Raw genomic sequence first — 16,620 nt, 5'->3', positions numbered from 1 at the left:
TGAGTCTAGGAGTCTCTTCTCCAGGTTCTGTCCCAGCAGCCATGTCACTGCCGGGGTGCGGCGCCCGTGGCTCGAAGCCTCGGCCAAGGCCTCCTCTCAGGCCCACCGTGTCCACATTCCACAGGCCGCCTCCACCGGGCTGCCTGACAGGTGCCCGGAACTGTTACCCTCCCCATCTGTCCCCACTTCCTGCTCCCAAGTCACCCCCGAGCCGAGCAAAGCGCCTGCCCCTCCCTCCTCCCGTCCAAGTCTCATCGTGGCTGCTGGCCGTGGACTTGGATCCAGTGTGGTCCTGCCGTCCTGTCGTCTCTTCTGCCATCGGACTGCCTCCCTAACTCTCCCTGAAAACTGGGCCCCTAGGTCCCCGCGGGACTCCCCTCCATGCTGCTCCAGGGTGACCACAATCAGAAGCAACCCCCATCGCGTCTCTCTACTGGGTCAAGGTTCCGGTTGCCCCACAGGACCGGTCGGGCCACCAGCAGAGCCTGACCAGGTTCCACGGGCACGCCAACCTCTGGTCCCCTGATGTCTCTGCATATTTTCTCCCACCGCGGGTGTCCCACCGCGCTCTCCGCAGCGCAGCCGAGGGCCTAGTGGACCACCGCTCAGAGGCGCGTTTCCTCCCAAGTTGCCTCCTTCTAGAAACGTCCCGCTCGCTTCCTGGGTAACAGGCCTTTTTGCTTTCCTTCGTTTGGGTTAAAGAGAAGTAAATAAGACGCCAGGGAGGACACGGTAGGTGTCACACGCATGCCTGCCTCATTCTGGGTGGTCGAGCTGCCGGTGGAGACCAGGGCCTGCCGGGCAGAGGGGGCCTGGGCAGCCCTGCTTGGCAGACCTCCCGACTTGCTAGGAAGGGCAGAGGCTCTCTTGTGGCCTCACTGAAGGGGCAGAGGACTGGGAATCAGGCCTGGGTGCCTCGATGACATTGTCGCTGAAAGGAGATCGCCCAGTGACAATGCTCTGAGGCTGATGACACGTGTCTGTGACAAAGACTCAGTCAGACACCGTTTAGGTTCAAACTCCTGCTGACTCTGGTCCCTCTTCCACGGGGCAGCCTCCAACATCAGGGCTCACGACAACAACAACCACGTGAGAGGGTGTGAATGAAGGGGGCGCCCAGCCCCCCTGCTGCGTCCTCAGAGGCCAGTGGCAACAGGTGCTGGGGCACAGGTGCTGGTGACGCTCTTCTGGAAAACCTCAGACGTCACGCCCCAAGGGGGCGGTGGCCCTCAACGGGAGAGCTGCTGGGAGATCAGAACGGGGAGCGGGATGCGCCAGGGTCCGTGGCGCGCGGTCACTGCGCTCTGCCGTTGGTGCAGCTTCCGACGTCACCAAAGCTGCTTCCTCAGACATGGGACATAAAGCCTTGTTCAAGGTTTATTGTAAAAATGAAATAGAATGTTTGACAAGCATCCAGAAACGTGCTGGCGGAAAAGAGAGGCAAAGGTTTGAGGAAGCTGAGAAAAGCCACTGGCCAAAGCAAACTTCAGGTGAAAGGACAGCTTCAATATGGAAATTAAAGAGCAAAGATGGTCTGAAAAAGGGTAGTTTTGAACAGAAGGTGCCCCGTCGGGGGTGGGGGGGTGGACCTAGATGCCCTGCTTCCTGCCTGGTGCAGAGCACCACCCCCACCCCGCCACCCCCGGAAAGGGCGGCGCTGTGCGTAGGCACACCTGGACGCCCACGCTGTGCTTGGCTCAGGGTGAGAGCCGGGCTCCCACGCTGGGCATCGAAGGGTGTTCTGTGGAGACAGTCAAGGGTTTGGACTGTGGACGCACACGAGAGCCGGGATCTGCCTGGTCCCCTGCGTCTAACAGGCTCTTCCATGGGGTCTGGACCCCCTGAGGCCATCACGGAGTCACCCTTGCCCCGTTCCGAGGACCGTGGTGCCCGGCGGGCCCAGCCCGCCGCTTCCCGGCGCCGAACTCCGCACTCATTTCGGTTCTATAACGACCCCTTGGTCAAACCCCACTCCCCTCGCTGAACTGCCGTCTGGAGAGAGGCTGCTCTGGAGGCTCGGGCAGTAGGGCTTTAGGCCCACATGAAAGCTGAGGACCTCGCAGGCTTTTTCCTTTTAAATCCACGAACGTTCACGTAGCAGACGCGTGTCCCCAGTGGAGCCTTCGCAGGGAGGCACCCTGTGCCGCATAGCAGGTCCTCGTTTGTCCGTCCTGTACAAAACTACGGAAGGCGGGTTCCCTGGTGGCTCAGTGGGTAGAGGATCTGGCCTTGTCACTGTCAAGGTGTGGATTTGATCCCTGGCCCCAGAATTCCTGCCTGTTGTGGGCACAGCCAGAAAGAAAGAAAGAAAGAAAGAAAGAAAGAAAGAAAGAAAGAAAGAAAGAAAGAAAGAAAGAAAGAAAGAAAGAAAGGAAGGAAGAAAGGAAGAAAGAAAGAAAGAAGGAAGGAAGGAAGGAAGGAAGGAAGGAAGGAAGGAAGGAAGGAAGGAAGAAGAAGGAGAAGAATGAAGGAAGGAGGAAAGAAATAGAGCACCTGGTGGAGCTGCGTGTCACCCTTGCCCAGGGTCCGCGTGCATCTCTGCGTCCTTCCAGTTTCGGCGTGCGGGCTGTCGGCGCGAGCACTCTGGGGATTCTGAACCTTGGGCTTGCTTCGGAAACCGGAAAGTGTACAGCACGCAGGGCGTGTGGCCTTCTGTGGTAACCCACCTGGGACCATCCCTGTTTTAACGCTGGACGCCCTGCATGCCTTGCCAACACCTCCATCCTGGGTGAAGGGACCATTTGTCACCCTGCGTCTAGAGACGACTAGGGACAAAATGGTGCTTATGAACCCGTGGCTGGACTTGTCTGTGTTGAAGGCCTGGAGAGCATCCACAGGGGCCCTTTGAGTGCAGGGTCCATCCCAGCCCCCCGTCACCTGGCCATCAAAGACTCCTGCTGCCACCTCCCGCTCATTGCACACAGGCAAAGGGTCACCGCGTGTCTCTCCTGGCCGGTCTGTCCTGTCACGGTCCCGAGGCCAAGACATCACTCCTAGGACAGGCTGGGGCAGCAGGATGTCTGCTTTGGGGGCTGGGATCGTTCCACCAGGAAACACGAGAAGGCCACTCTTTAGACCTTTGTTAGTTTGGGGAAAATATTAAAATCGGTGCCCGTATGAAATTTCTACTGTCCTACAGACTTGAACTTTTTTTCCTAGTGGAAACTATGAAACATTTCCTTCTGCTTGTGCAAAGTTTCTCACTCAGCGTTTGAGATCTCGCCTTCCTTTTCTGTGCCTCTTCTGGAGCCAGGGGTGGGGGCGGCACAAAGGAGATGGGACAGAGGAATTTGCTTTAAGAACATTCTTTCAGCAAGTGTTTCTGCAAAGCTTATCTCCCGCCTGTGGCAACGGCGCTCACGTTACTTGCTCTGCACGTGTGACCCCATCCGTACGGGTTTGCAAGCGATAAAGTGACTCATAACCATTAGTGATACTTCGACAGCAATAACCTGGGGGTCGTAAATCCAGTTACAAACCAGTAATCAATTAGCAGGAGCTGGTATCCATGCCACGCTGGCCAGCGTATCTATGGAGCAAACCTGCCTTGAACGTGTACTTCAGCAATGACCGTGACTGCCAGGGATCGAGCTCCTGCGGAGGGAGTGGGGTCTCAGGGCCACGGGGTCACAGGCCGCACGGAGGCCACCTGGCGGCTCACGTGGCTCTTCCCATCTTCAGGTGGCTGTGAGAGGGAGCAGGAGAAGAACCTTTCTCTTTGGAAGGGAAATTCGCCCCAGTTCTTTGTTTTCCCGTCACGTGAGAAGGATTGCAACACCCTTCGGGGAAAGGACGTCCTCTGGAGACCCGGCACCAATCTGGACAAGCCACATTAGGAGGCGGTGTCCTCGGGAGCACATTAAGACCATAAATATCCAGGGCCTCAGTGCCCGGGTGTGGGGCCCGGGACCGCCTGCAGTGGGCAAGTGCACCCCAACTGGTTTGTGGAATTAAATTATTAGGAGGGAAAGCAAAACATGAGCAGAAGAGCTAAGTAGACATTTCTCCAGAGAAGACATACGAATGGCCGCAGGCCCCCCTGAAAAGATGCTCAACACTGCTCATTGTTAGGGAAATACAACTCAGAACCACAGGAGGTACCACCTCACACTGGCCAGAATGGCCGTCATTAGCAAGCCTGCACATAACAGGGGCTGGAGAGGGTGTGGGGCAAAGGGAGCCCTCCTACACTGGTGGTGGGAATGCAAGTTGGTACGACCACCATGGAGAACCGTACGGAGGGTCCTCAGAAAACTGAGTGGAGAACCACCGTGTGATCCAGCCGTCCCACTCCTGGGCATCGATCCGGACAAAACTATCATTCAGAAAGGCACATGCACCCCCATGTTCGCGGCAGCACCTTTCACAGTAGTCAAGATACGGAAACAACCTAAATGTCTAGCAGCAGATGAATGGATAAAAAACATGTGTACGTATATTCAATGGAATAATACTCAGCCATAAAAAATGAAATAACACCATTATTTGAATACAGGGAACTGTATTCAGTATCCTGAGAGAAACCATAATAAAAAAGAATATGAAAAAGAATGTATCTGTGTGTATGATTGAATCCCTTCGCTCTATAGCAGAAATTAACACGGCACTGTAACTCTTCCTCAGTGAAATTAGACCGTGTGTAGATCACAGGAGGGAGTGGGCAGGGGAGGAGAAGCAAGACGCCCCCCCCATCCCAGTCTCCTCCAAGCGCACCTGACGTGGTGCCGTGAGAACCACCCTCTGCAGATTCTCGAATTCCCAGGTGTGCTCTATCCACTAAATCCTGCTGCTTTTGGATACTGACTGTGAAGCGGCTTGGTTGGGGGCGAGGCTGCTCCCCAGATAGGGAGAGACGACTGTCACCACCTGAGAAACCGGGTCCCCAGGTGAGGAGCAGGGAGGGGCTGCTGTGAGAGCCACTTAGAATTAAGCTGCGTACGGAGCTCTGGAACATGGCAAGATTAGCAGAGCCCAGTGACGCGCCAGCACAGGGTCACACACCCGAGAAAGGGACACGGCTGCCCGAGAAAGTCCGAGAACCTGGACACCCCTGAGGAGGGGGAGACACAGGGGCTGTCTCACTCTTCAAGGCGGGGCTGGGCGATGCTGCAAAGAGGGCCCCACAGGGAGCGGGTGGAGGAAGGTGGGTTTTCTCCAGAGGGGAAGCATTTAACCTGGAAAAGTGTCAGCCAGGCGCACAGGGCCATGAACTGGGGCCTCGAACCCTGGGGCCGGGTACTCCCCTTCAGGAGGCTGCCCGAGACCGCCTGGCCAGGGAGCCTGTGATGGGCAGGGCCGGGTGGCCTGGGGAGACGGGGCCAGAGGACAAATGCACGGGGCCCAGGGACCACGGTCACACCCTCGAATTTGCTGCTCAGCTGCCTGGGGAAAGGGGGGCAGCCCTCATGGCACCCGAGCCCCGGGACAAGCCCCCCGCTGCCCACAGACCACGGCTCTGTCCCCTTCCCCTCACAGACAGCGTCCTCGCCAACGTCAAAAGGACCATGGGTGTTCCAGCTGCTGTTTAGCCTTCTGTGCTGTGATATTTTAAAGCGATTTGGGAATTTATCGACTGAAGGGTTCTTTTCCTCCCCTCGGGTAAAACGTGGGCGGAAGCCTCAGCCGTCCACGGATGTCCCCGCGGAAGCCCCCGGCACGGGGACCCGGTGGGAGTGAGCGTTTGGCTGGAGAGGGAGCAGGCTCCTCGCGGGAACAAAGGCTCTGTGCAAATATCCTGCTTCCCAGCCCTCGGAGGGGCCGGGGCGGAAGGGTCAGGAGAGGCAGGCGCATCAAAGCCAACTGGAAATCCGAAGCAGGGCGGCGCGTCCCTTTGTCTCCCGCGGGCTGTGCCGTGAGAACAGCCAGGGGCCCCCACTTCCTGCCCTCCGGCTCTTTTCTCGTGAGAACCCAGGGCCCGTCTGTGGGTCTGTCTCGGCTTCCGAGGGCCCAGGGCACCCGGCTGTCCGCCCAGGCGAGGTGCGGGCTGCCCCTTGCTGACCACTGGGATCTAAGCCAGTCTGCAGCAAACGGTCAGGCTGGCAAACGCTTCCTAAGGCGCCCGGACCAGAGTCAAGGATGAGTCAGAAGTCACTTCAGGGCGGACCGGGCCCCAGCTTGTCAAATGCTAACAGACAAAACACCAAAGCCGACCGCCGGGACCCAGAGCCCTGGAGCGGCAGGGTAGACCCCGTCTCTGGGAAGCTTAGAGGAGGAAACCAGCTCAGCACACAGCTGGCTTGCTCTCCGTTTCCACAGAGCAGCTGCGGTCGAGCCAAGCGAGCTCCCAGGGCCGCTCACTCCCCATCCCAGGCCCACTGGGCTCCAGAAGACAGGAGACCCTGCGCCACCGTCCCGGGTCCAAGGTCTATCAAAGGTCAAGGCAGGGATATTTCCACAGGACGTTTTCCCAGTGAAATAGGGGAGGGGGTGCAGGGCAGACACCTGTGCTTCTCTGGTCGCCTCTCAGATTAGACAGGTGGATAGAGGGTAGGTGCGTAGAGACAGTAGACTTGGGTAGAAAAACAGGTAACAGCACGTAAGAGAGAAGGGACGGGCAAACCTGAAAAATGACCCAATAGTCTTAAAGTAGTTGATTCTGGTTTTGGGCGCGTCCTGTTTGTGGGTGGCTTTTGTCTGTCGCTGTGTGTTGAGAGGGGGTGAGGTCGTGAGTCTGGCCGACTGAGCTCCTTGCTGAAAACCCTCAGTCTGTCTCCTAACTTGGCCGTTGCACGATTTCTCACCGGGACACGGACAAGGCATGTGACAGACCACCAGCCTGGATCACTTATTCTGTGGACCATCAGGGTGACATCCTCCTTAGGGGACCCAGAGGCACTGCTTGGCCTCCTGAGAAGTCCCTCACCAATGGGGGCCACCTGCAGAGCCCGGGCCAGGCCGAGGTCCACACCCGCCCGCAGAGGCAGCAGCCGCCGTGCTTCCTTCCAGCTGCAGTCTGGACTTGCTTTAAAAAATAACAAAACCCTCTTCCTGCTCCACTCGTGCTGGACACAGATGGCCAAAGACGCCCACACAGAGGCTCTCCGTTCACGTCCAGGGTGACCCGGGCGGCGGGAAAGAACGCTCACTGCAGGAGACGGGCCGGCGGGGCTGCGGGAAAGCGGCCCCACAGCCTGTCCCACCGGAGCAGGGCTGCAGGGGCTCGGCCTGGGGGCCGCTTCAGCCTCACCCAGCTCGGCTTGTGGGGCCGGGTGCTGCCCGAAGGGAGGCCTCCTGGTGGCAGCTCTAGACTCCAAAGCAGTGGCTGACGTGGACCCTTGGGCCACCTGCAAAGGATGGCCGAGGCTTCCGTCCACCAGCCGGACCCCAGCAGAGACCCCCATCCCTGTTATGCCCAGGCCCCAGCTGCAGACCTGGCCCCCCCAACCCCACAACCCTGGGGCATGGGGTCAAGGGCCAGACATCAGACCACCTCCCCCGCATCTCTCCCTGGGTACTGCCCCCCCCACCCCCAGCCTCAGGCAAACCCTCTGGAAACCAGGACACCTCCAGCTGTTCCCACAAACACTCCAGCCCTTCCTCGCATCTGCGCAGGCCCCTCCTGGGGATGCTATTAAAAACAAAATTAAGAATTATGAGAACAGGTACCGTAGGCCCACTTTCGCTGTACACTGCAAAGGGTACACCTCAGTCTTGACCACCTGTGGTACTTTTGCTCTGTGTGTGATAACTTGAGAATCAAGCACTTGGTCCATATGCTAGCCTCCGCTATGACATAAATAATGTAAAATGTTTATACATATAATATAAATTAGGCTGGACTTAACCTCATTTCAACTTGTAGTGCCTTTTCCAGAGCATGAGCAGCCTGGCTCCAGGAACACAGCCTCGACCTGCCGGCAAGGGGCTCAAGGTCCGAGACGGGGGTTGGGTCGCCTTTCTCCGCTCCTTACTGTCCGGATTTCTTCGGAAAGGGGCCCTGCTCCCTGTGTGAACTGCAGCTGAGAGCGACAACCGCTCCACGTGCTTCTTTTGATGATCTCGCTGATGAAAGTGCAGATAAAAACGCTTTGTCATGCTTTGCAAAGGTCAGCTCGAGAGACTCTCTTCTGCTCAAAGCAGCCAGTGACATCACCGCCACAGGAAACGATTTGCATTCTCTTTACTCTTACCTTTTCCCCATTTCTAAGGGGGAAACACACGCTTCACAGACCTTAGTGAAAAGAGATGGTGCGTTAGTTTGCTGAGCTGCTGCTGGAAGTACACGGACGGGGGGCCAAAGGCAGAAACCCATCTCGAAGCCCCGGAGGCTGGAAGCACGAGACCAAGGTGTCCACAAGGTGGTCACTCCGGCGGCCTCGCCCCGGGCGTGGCGGTGCCACCCTCCCCGTGTTCTCACAGGTCGTCCCTCTGTGTCCGAAATCCTCATGGGGACACAGGCAGGTTGAATTAGGGCCACCCAGTGACCTCACTTAAGTCCTTCTCCAAAGACCCTCTCACAGGGAGTTCCCATTGTGGCTCAGGGGTCATGAACCCGACGAGTATCCATGAGGATGCGGGTTTGATCCCTGGCCTTGCTCAGTGGGTTAAGGATCTGGTGTTGCTGTGGTGTAGGTCGCAGACAAGGCTCAGATCCCGCGTTGCTGAGGCTGTGGTGCAGGCCGGCAGCTACAGCTCTGATTCGACCCTTAGCCTGGGAACCTCCATATGCCGTGGGTGTGCCCTAAAAAGATAAAACAATTAAAAGAATAAGCCACACATGTAGGAAGTTTTAACATCAGCAGCCGCCCGCACATCAGTGCTTTGCTCCACCTGCAGCCGTGATGGTGACTTTGGGCCAGTGGAGCAAGTGGCTTGTCCCTTGTTCCTCCAGCCTCGCTTGTGGCTGGGCCCTGCACCAGGGCTGGAGACACAGGGCCCCTCAGAGAGCGCGGGGGGTCCTCTCACCAGATGCTCATGGTCGCCGGAGGGGTCAGAGCTCCGTAGACCAGGGTGTCTGGCCCCCAGAGGCCTTCACATCCAGCAGGGCTCCTGAAGCAGGTGGCCTGTCCAGCCAGGGCCCGGATGGTAAGTGGGCATGAGCCACCTAGATGGAGGTCCCGGGTCTCTGTGAAGTCACCCAGAAAAGGGTCCCGGGGCAGGAAGGAAAGGCAGGTCCTTTCTCCTCCTGTCTGGCCCCGAGGGAGCGCAGGTCTCCTGCACGCGTGGGAGGCCCTTCCAGACGATGCTTTTGTAGTTGGTTTCCAGCTTCCAAGGGCTGATCTCGGTGGGTTTCTGTATTGACCAGAAGTCAGGTCACGCCTGTCTGTAATTCCTTATCTTACCCGAAGAAGGACCACAGATGACGGCTCCTCCACAAATTCACACCTTTCCTGGAGGAAAACCCCGGCGGTATCGAATGGACCGGCTGGTCAGCGCCTGTTTCCCTACCAGCGCTTGGCAGGGTAAGCAGTGACGTCAACTGCTCCTCAGGAGAAGGGTTCAGGTCGGAACAAGCCCCGGGGGCTGAGACGAGGCTGGCAAAGCCACCACCACGAGGAAAGAAGACCGCAAAAAAATAACCCGTGAAAGTGTCCCCAAGTGACCCCAGGGGGAAGCGAGCCACGGCTGCTTCGTTCAAGGACTCTTCCATTTCATCTCCTTTTTCTGCAGCCCGAACGGACCAGTTTCTTTGCTCGTGCAGGTGATGCGGCCTCGGCCCCCATCCCACCCCCAGCCAGCCCTCTGCAGCCGCTCTACAGATGGGTCAGAACAGGGGGGGTTTCGGCTGGAATTGTCCCTGCCGGGCCAGCTACTTCCGCAGATTATTATGGGGTTTCCCCAGAGAATCATCTATTTTGAATATCAACTAGGGCAGATCCCATCCCCAAGTAGGACTCAAGGGCAGGTTTACTTGTGAACACGTGATTTTTTTTTCTCCTCTGGTGCCTGGAACCAAAACAAGCTGCCTGAAGGGAGTGTGTGATGAAGGGAGGCAGGGCAGGGAAGAGGGGAAATTCTAACCTCAGGTTTTAGATCACTAATCTCAAGAGACTGCAGATAAACAGGCCAGTTGTACCAGCAAATGAGCCAGCAGACTATTACTGTACATTTAAATTTGAGAAAAACAGGCAGGCAGGCAGGCTGATAACCCAGCTCCGTCATCGGGAAGTAGGTTTAGAATCGTCGGTTTCAGAGCAGACCTGTGTCCTCTCTCCGCTTCCGCTGGATGGATTTGAAAACTGGCCTCTCGCGGTGTCAGCACCGCTCCGTAAGGAAGGGTTCGCGGTACCAAGCATCATCCCGAAGGATGTGATGTGCTGCAGGAAATGGCTCACTTGCAGCTCTGCTCGTGTTGGATGAATCGACGTTTGCTGAGACGTGAGAGTTTCACCAAGGCCACCAGCAGCAGCACACATTCCTTGTGGGGGCCGAGCGAGGCTCCGGCTGAGCTAGGACCGGCCTTCGAACATCTGAGGGCCCGAGGTGAACCAGCCTCGTAAGAGTGTCCTCGCAACGCTCTCAAGCCTTCGAACATCCGAGTGGCAACCTCAGGGAACCCCAAAGTTCCAAGGTCAATGTGGGATGCAACTGATCACATGTTTTACAGACTTTGAACTAAGATTTGCTCTTGTGATTATGTAATGAAGTGACTTTTTGCGAAGGAGAACCTGTTTATAGGACGGTGGTCTCTTCTTGAAGATGGGCAGGTTGGCTTTCTGGCTTCAGTTTTCTTCCAAACCGACGACATCAGCCAGCCTTGACACTGAAGCCCTTGGCTCTTTGTGGCCATGACTTCACTGGACCAAACTCTGCCTCAACCAGAAACGCATGAGGACTTTCCCGCCTTGCCAGCCAGCTTCCGGGATGCTCTCATTCAGGGAGGTTCTGAGTCCTTGCTTGTGCAGATCCCTCCAGCTGAGGAGCCCCTCCCTGTCCCTCCCTCCCCACCCTGTGGCTCTCCATGGCCTTCAGGGTCTGCAGTCGCTGTGGGCCCGGCTGCCCACAGCACATGCTCCGGCTTGGCTCGGTCCAGCACGGTTGGCCGTCTGTGCCCTTTCCTGGTGGCCCCAGGGGAGACTCTGAAGACAGAGGCCTCAGGGCTAGGCTGACCCGCGAAGAGCAGAGCAGAGTCCCTCCGTCTCTCCTGGGACTAAATTCTGCCATCTGGGCAGCAACTCCGACGGCGAGAAAGAGTCAGGATGGAAGGTGTGAAGACGAGAGTTAAAATCGTCTCACCTTCCGGCCTCCAGAAAGTCCAGCCGTGTCCCCACCCAGTCCCACCTCGCCTTCGGCACCACCGAGGCCGGCCCGGAGCTGGAGGTGAGCTGCAGGTCCCCCCAGGCTCCCACCTGCGCAGTCGTCCCCAGCAGTCTCGCTCCATGAATTCCGGGGGAGAGCCCTCTGAAGCTGAGCCAGGGCGGGGTTTTCCTTGGCTCGCCCCTCCCTCGGCCCCTGGCCCACCCTTTCTCCTTCCCTCAGTGGAGGGAAGACCCCTCAACAGGCAACGAGCAAGCTGTCGAGCTTGGGGAGGCGGATGGCAGGGCCCCTGTGCAGTGGGTCCCTTCTACCCTGCCCCTCCGTCCCCGGGCTGCTGGTGGCGGGTGGACAGTTATGGGCAAGTCCTGGTAAAGAGCCTCAGGGTTGGCCAGTGTGTGAGGGACAGGAAGGCCAGCCAGAGAGCTCTATGGAGGTGACTGTCCTAGAGCGAGGGGACATTGTTGGCTTGGGTGTGGCTCAGGGGGCAGAGGGGTCATAGTCAGAGGAGAGCAGTGACCTCCTGGATCAGTGACCAGAAAGCCTAGGAGCGTGTCTACAGGACTCCGATGCTGTTGGCAGTCCCCACCCCTCCTGTGCAGTGACAGGGACACCCTGAGTTGGCCCTGTGGCTCCCGTCACCAGAGTGGGGCCTCCTGCTGCCGTCAGCTCACTTTCAGAACGAGGAAGTGGTGTCTTATACACACCAGTCTGTGGACAGGGGCAAATATGCCCACCACGCATTTGGTAAGAAAACACCTCTTGTTCTGGGTTGAAACGTCTATCGTGGGGATAAGCAGCCAGACAACGGGCCCCCCAGTTGCCCAGGGCTGTGTCCACACTACAGGATGAATGAGAGGAGATGGGAGGCGAGAACGAATCCATAGGCTTTCATTTGTTCATTTACTCCTTCATTCATTCAACAGAGACTTCCGGAGTGTCCACCAGTCCAGGACCCACAGAGTATGGACAAAGTGGGTGAGGTTGCTCATGACGTGGGCACGGACGGCTGCACCTTCGGAGGGCAACCTCCTCCCCGGGGCAAGGCCACCTGGCCGGGCGCTCGAGGGCAGAGTTCCAGGAGTTTCCGTCTGTGTCCGCCGTGGCACTTCCCTGGGCTCTGCCCGCCGCGCTGAGAGGTGGGGTGAAAGGGTAGTTACACCTGAGGTTCTCCGCGCTTCTTTCGTGTGGCTCCTGCCATGGATTTCCTGGAGGTGTGTCCTACTTGCAGTTCGGTTTACAAAAGCATTGCCAATCCTTTTTCCTCCAGGACGGGACCCCGGTGGCCATCGTCACTGTTGACGCCTCCGGGAGCACACACAGTGACATGCCGAGTCGCCGCGATGTCGGTGTGGCAGGGCTCAGCTTTGCGCTGGGGACAGCTTTGTGGCGACGTAACCCCCAAGCCTTAGACCTGGCCTATTTAAGCGCACGATTCGGGGGCTCTTTGTACATTCGCGGCGTGTGCAGCATCCGCGCGGGGTTCAGAACCTGCTCCTCGGCCTAAACCTCAGCGTTCTCGCGCCTCGTCCCCCGCCCCTCCCGCCCTCAGCACACTCGCATCTGCTTCCTTCTCCAGGGACCGGCCTTCTGGACCCTTCCCGCAAATGGAACCACAAAAGTGGACTTTTGTGACTGGCTTCTTTCGCTGGCATAAGGTTTTCAAGGTTTCTCCTGGTCACGGCCTGTACCGGTACTTTATTCCTCTTAGGGTCAACTGATATGGCACGGTATTGAGTAGACCGCGTTGACTTATCTGTTCATTGCTCTTTGATGATTAGGAAAAAAGCTGCCATGAACATTCGTGTGTGGAATTCTGGCCCAGACAGGAGAAAACAAGCAGTATCTGAGGACAGCCACAGGGTGGACCCCGAGAAGTAACTCTCCTAGAGGGGCCTCAGACCCAGGGCTCCGCCACGCACTCTGGGAAGAGCAGTGCCTGGCGCTGAGTTACCGCGTTTCCACACCACGGTCTGTGCTTGCTGTATTTGGGGGAGGCCATGGGTTTTGCAGTATATTTCCTTTAAAATTCTTGCTTCCAAGAAAAAATTCAAAAGATCCGTCGGGCCTGTGATGAAAACTCTACTCTCCCGGCATGTGCCCAGGACTGGACACTCGAGTGGCGTCCTAACACGTGGAGCTGCCACATGCTGACCCTCTGCAAGAGTGCAGAGACCTGGTAATGCCTCCACACACAGCAGAAAGGTCCTCAACTAGAAAAGGCTCCAAACAGAGAAGTCTGCCCATTCTATTCAGTTCTGTTACTAGAGCTCCTGAAACTATGCTGGGCACATAGCAGGTGTTGAGTAACTAAGAGTCCCGTGGATAGATGGATGATGGATAAATGGATGGAAGGATGGATGGATCAATAGATGGATGGATGGATGGGTGGATGGATGGCAGGATGGATAGATGGATGGGTGGATGGCAGCAATGTGGATTTCTTGCTGAGCTGGTGCTCTCATTGGCACATTTAATAGTCTATATCATCTGACCTTCCAGCATATTGAATTTTGAAGTTTTGGCTTTGCTAGCAAATTAGTGTATGTTAATTTCTCTTTCTCCTCGGAAGAAACCAACCTTCAGAGCAGCAAGCTAGAGTATCTGGTCACAGTGTTAATGTGACCGAGCTTGGGGGCGGATGCCCCAGGCAGGATGTGTGCTTTCGCCTGCAAAGGTATCATCTTTTCTTTAAGGTTCCTGTCAGCATTTTCACTTGTGTAAGTGTGCAATCTTTTTTATTTTATATGAGAGAAAAAAGGTCACAACTGACTTTCTTTTTGCAGAAAACTAGCAAACTTCCAGTTCTCAATCCCGTACCTTTCTGCAGCTGAAAAGTCTTAAGAGTTTCTAACCCCAGCTTCTGAGCCTCTCTGGGTTTCAGTCTTCAGCACCTGTGCTACTACAGTCCGTTCCGTTTTCTGGTCGGTGTCATAAGTGAGCGCTAAGCACCGAGGAAGGAGGATCTCCTGCCACCAGCATGGGCCTCCGATGGCCTTGGCCTCGACTAGGAAAAAGCTTGACTGGCGAGGCAAACTACTCATGGAAAGGAAGTAATTCCTGTTTCTGTTCCACGCAGTTGACCTTAACGCCATCCTGTAAGATTCTTTGCATTCAGAAGCGGAGAGGCCCTGGCTCGGTTCTCCTCTTTGTAAAGAGCCCACGCCCTGGATTTGGAATCAAACCCAAACCAGTGATTCACGTGCCGCGCGGTTTTCTGCGTAGCACTGGCCGTCTCTGCTCCTCGCTTTCCCCGTCCAGAGATGCAGGCCGATGGCTTACTGACCCGGCGTGTGCGACTTGTGCAGAGTCCCCGGGGTCAGGCCCTCTGGACAGCGGAGGGGCCGTTTCAGAGACGGGGACAGTCCTCCGAGTTAGGGCTACACCTGCCAGGTGACGTGCAGATGGGCAGGCAGGTCTCGTGGTGCTGTTGGGAGACGGTTTAGCTGGATTGAGCTACAGCGTGTAGGGCGTCATGCAAATATTCTCACCATTTGAAGTGAAACCAGCTTGACAAACAATTCGAGCTTTGAGCTTAGACATCTGTCTTGGTCAGAAGGGCATTAACCGTCCACGGACATGGCCTTTCCACAGTTTTAAGATAAAACACACTTTATAGTAGAGTAGGAAAGTTTGAGTTCACGTGACATTTTTAGATTAAGCTGTCTCCACTCAAAAGAAAAAGAAAATCTCAAACAAAAATCAAGCATGGTATTAAGGCCTTAATTCAAAGGAGCAGAATCTTTCTGTTCTGGCTTTTACGGAATTATGCTCTTAGAGGGCAGCCTACAGGGTATGGCTGCCCGGCGCGGGCCCAGCTCAGGAGGGCGGTGGCACGCGGGCAGCTGCTCGCCTTAACCAAACCTCTCCGCACAAAAGAGCACCCACAGCGGCTGCAGGAAATAAGAGATCGGATCCAAAAGGCTGAAATGTTTTATTTGGATGGGGGGAGGGGAGCGGTTGGACAGAGTCTGTGTGTGTATGTGTGTACATTAACGTGCTTTTTTTGTAGATACAATTTAGTTTTAGTTTAAAAAAAAAAACCTCATAGATCATCAGGAACTGTTTAGACTTCGCAAACGCCCGCAATCTCGTGCCACAGGCTCTTCGAGGGGCTCGGGGTCTGGAACAGCCTGAATCATGCGGCGGCCCCTCCCCCGCAGACCTCCCACACGCGGCCCTTAAACCATCTGGGCAGAGTCCTACTGCTCCGTCTCGAGATGCACAAGATGCCTTGCAGATGATGGATCTTCCGCAGTGAAATTCGTGATTGTGCCTGGCAAGGCTCCCACCAGCCACATTTGCCACAAACGATCTCCACGGGGCCCTCCGCCTCGCCCCTCAGGCCGGGCCCTGGGCATGCCGGCCTGGTCCGCCGTCCCTCTGTCGGGCCTGGGCCGCACGTGCGCCCCTGACCGAGGCAGACCTGAGCCCCTCTAACCGCCTCCCAGGCTGATGCCGAGCAGTGGCGCTGAGCCCTCTCCCTCGCTGGGCACAAGGACTCCTCGCCTTCTGAGGTCCTGGGAGGCCCTGGAGGGGAGAAGGGCCCAGGGCCTCCTGCAGGAGCCTCTGTGCAGCCACGCAGAGGAAGAGGCTCGCTGGCCTCTGGTGCAGAAGCTTCCCGACGATCGTCACGGGCCTGCTTGGCAGAGGGCGAAACCCCATTTTTGTCTATTGGTCGGATGACGAGCAAAAGAGTTCAAAGAGGAGCAGACCGAACTCCGCTAGCTCTCTTTTCAGCTCGGCGCCTTCCTGACCTGAGCACGTGGGGTTGGGGGAGGTTAAACCGGCCCCTTCAACGACAACGTGCTGATGAAAGGGCAGCCCCCCCCCACCGCCGCCGCCCCGGCTTGGGCCTCTTCCTCGGCGGGGGGGGGGGGGTGCTCAGACTCAGGGGCATCCGTTAGTTTTGCTGCAAAACAAACCAGCCCTACTTGGTGGTTTGCAACAACCCACTTATTCAGGGCTCTAGGCTGCACTAGGCAGCCGTTCTGCCAAGCCGGGCGGGTCGGCCTGCATGTGTCCACAGGGGCCTGAGTGGCTCCAGGAAGCCAGCCCAGGACCTGGCGTGTTTTATAGCCGAGAGTAAGTGTGTGACGTCACACCATACCTGTGGCCTTCGCCTCCCAAACTCCAAAGTCGTGGCACAAAAGTGTCACTGCAAGGGGACCGTTTCTGAGCACTGGTGCAAGCGCCCCAAGAGGGGGAAAGGCCAGCCGCGCTGGTCTGCTCAGGCTGCCAGGACAAAGGATACAGGCGTTGAGTCCTCCTTCTGGAGGTGGCAGCCAGAGGTGTCACCGAGGTCCTGCCCTCTCTCTGCATCCTCACAGGTCCCTCCCCTGAGGGCCCCCGCCCTGCGTCTTCAGCCCCGACACGCCTTACGAGATGCCAGCTAGACTGGAGTTGGGCCATCCCGAGGCCCCCATG

The sequence above is a fragment of the Phacochoerus africanus genome, chromosome 9 (genome assembly GCF_016906955.1).
Source record: "Phacochoerus africanus isolate WHEZ1 chromosome 9, ROS_Pafr_v1, whole genome shotgun sequence".
Taxonomy (NCBI): Eukaryota; Metazoa; Chordata; class Mammalia; order Artiodactyla; family Suidae; genus Phacochoerus; species Phacochoerus africanus.
The sequence above is the reverse complement of the archived record's forward strand: the minus strand, read 5'-3'. Positions refer to the sequence as shown.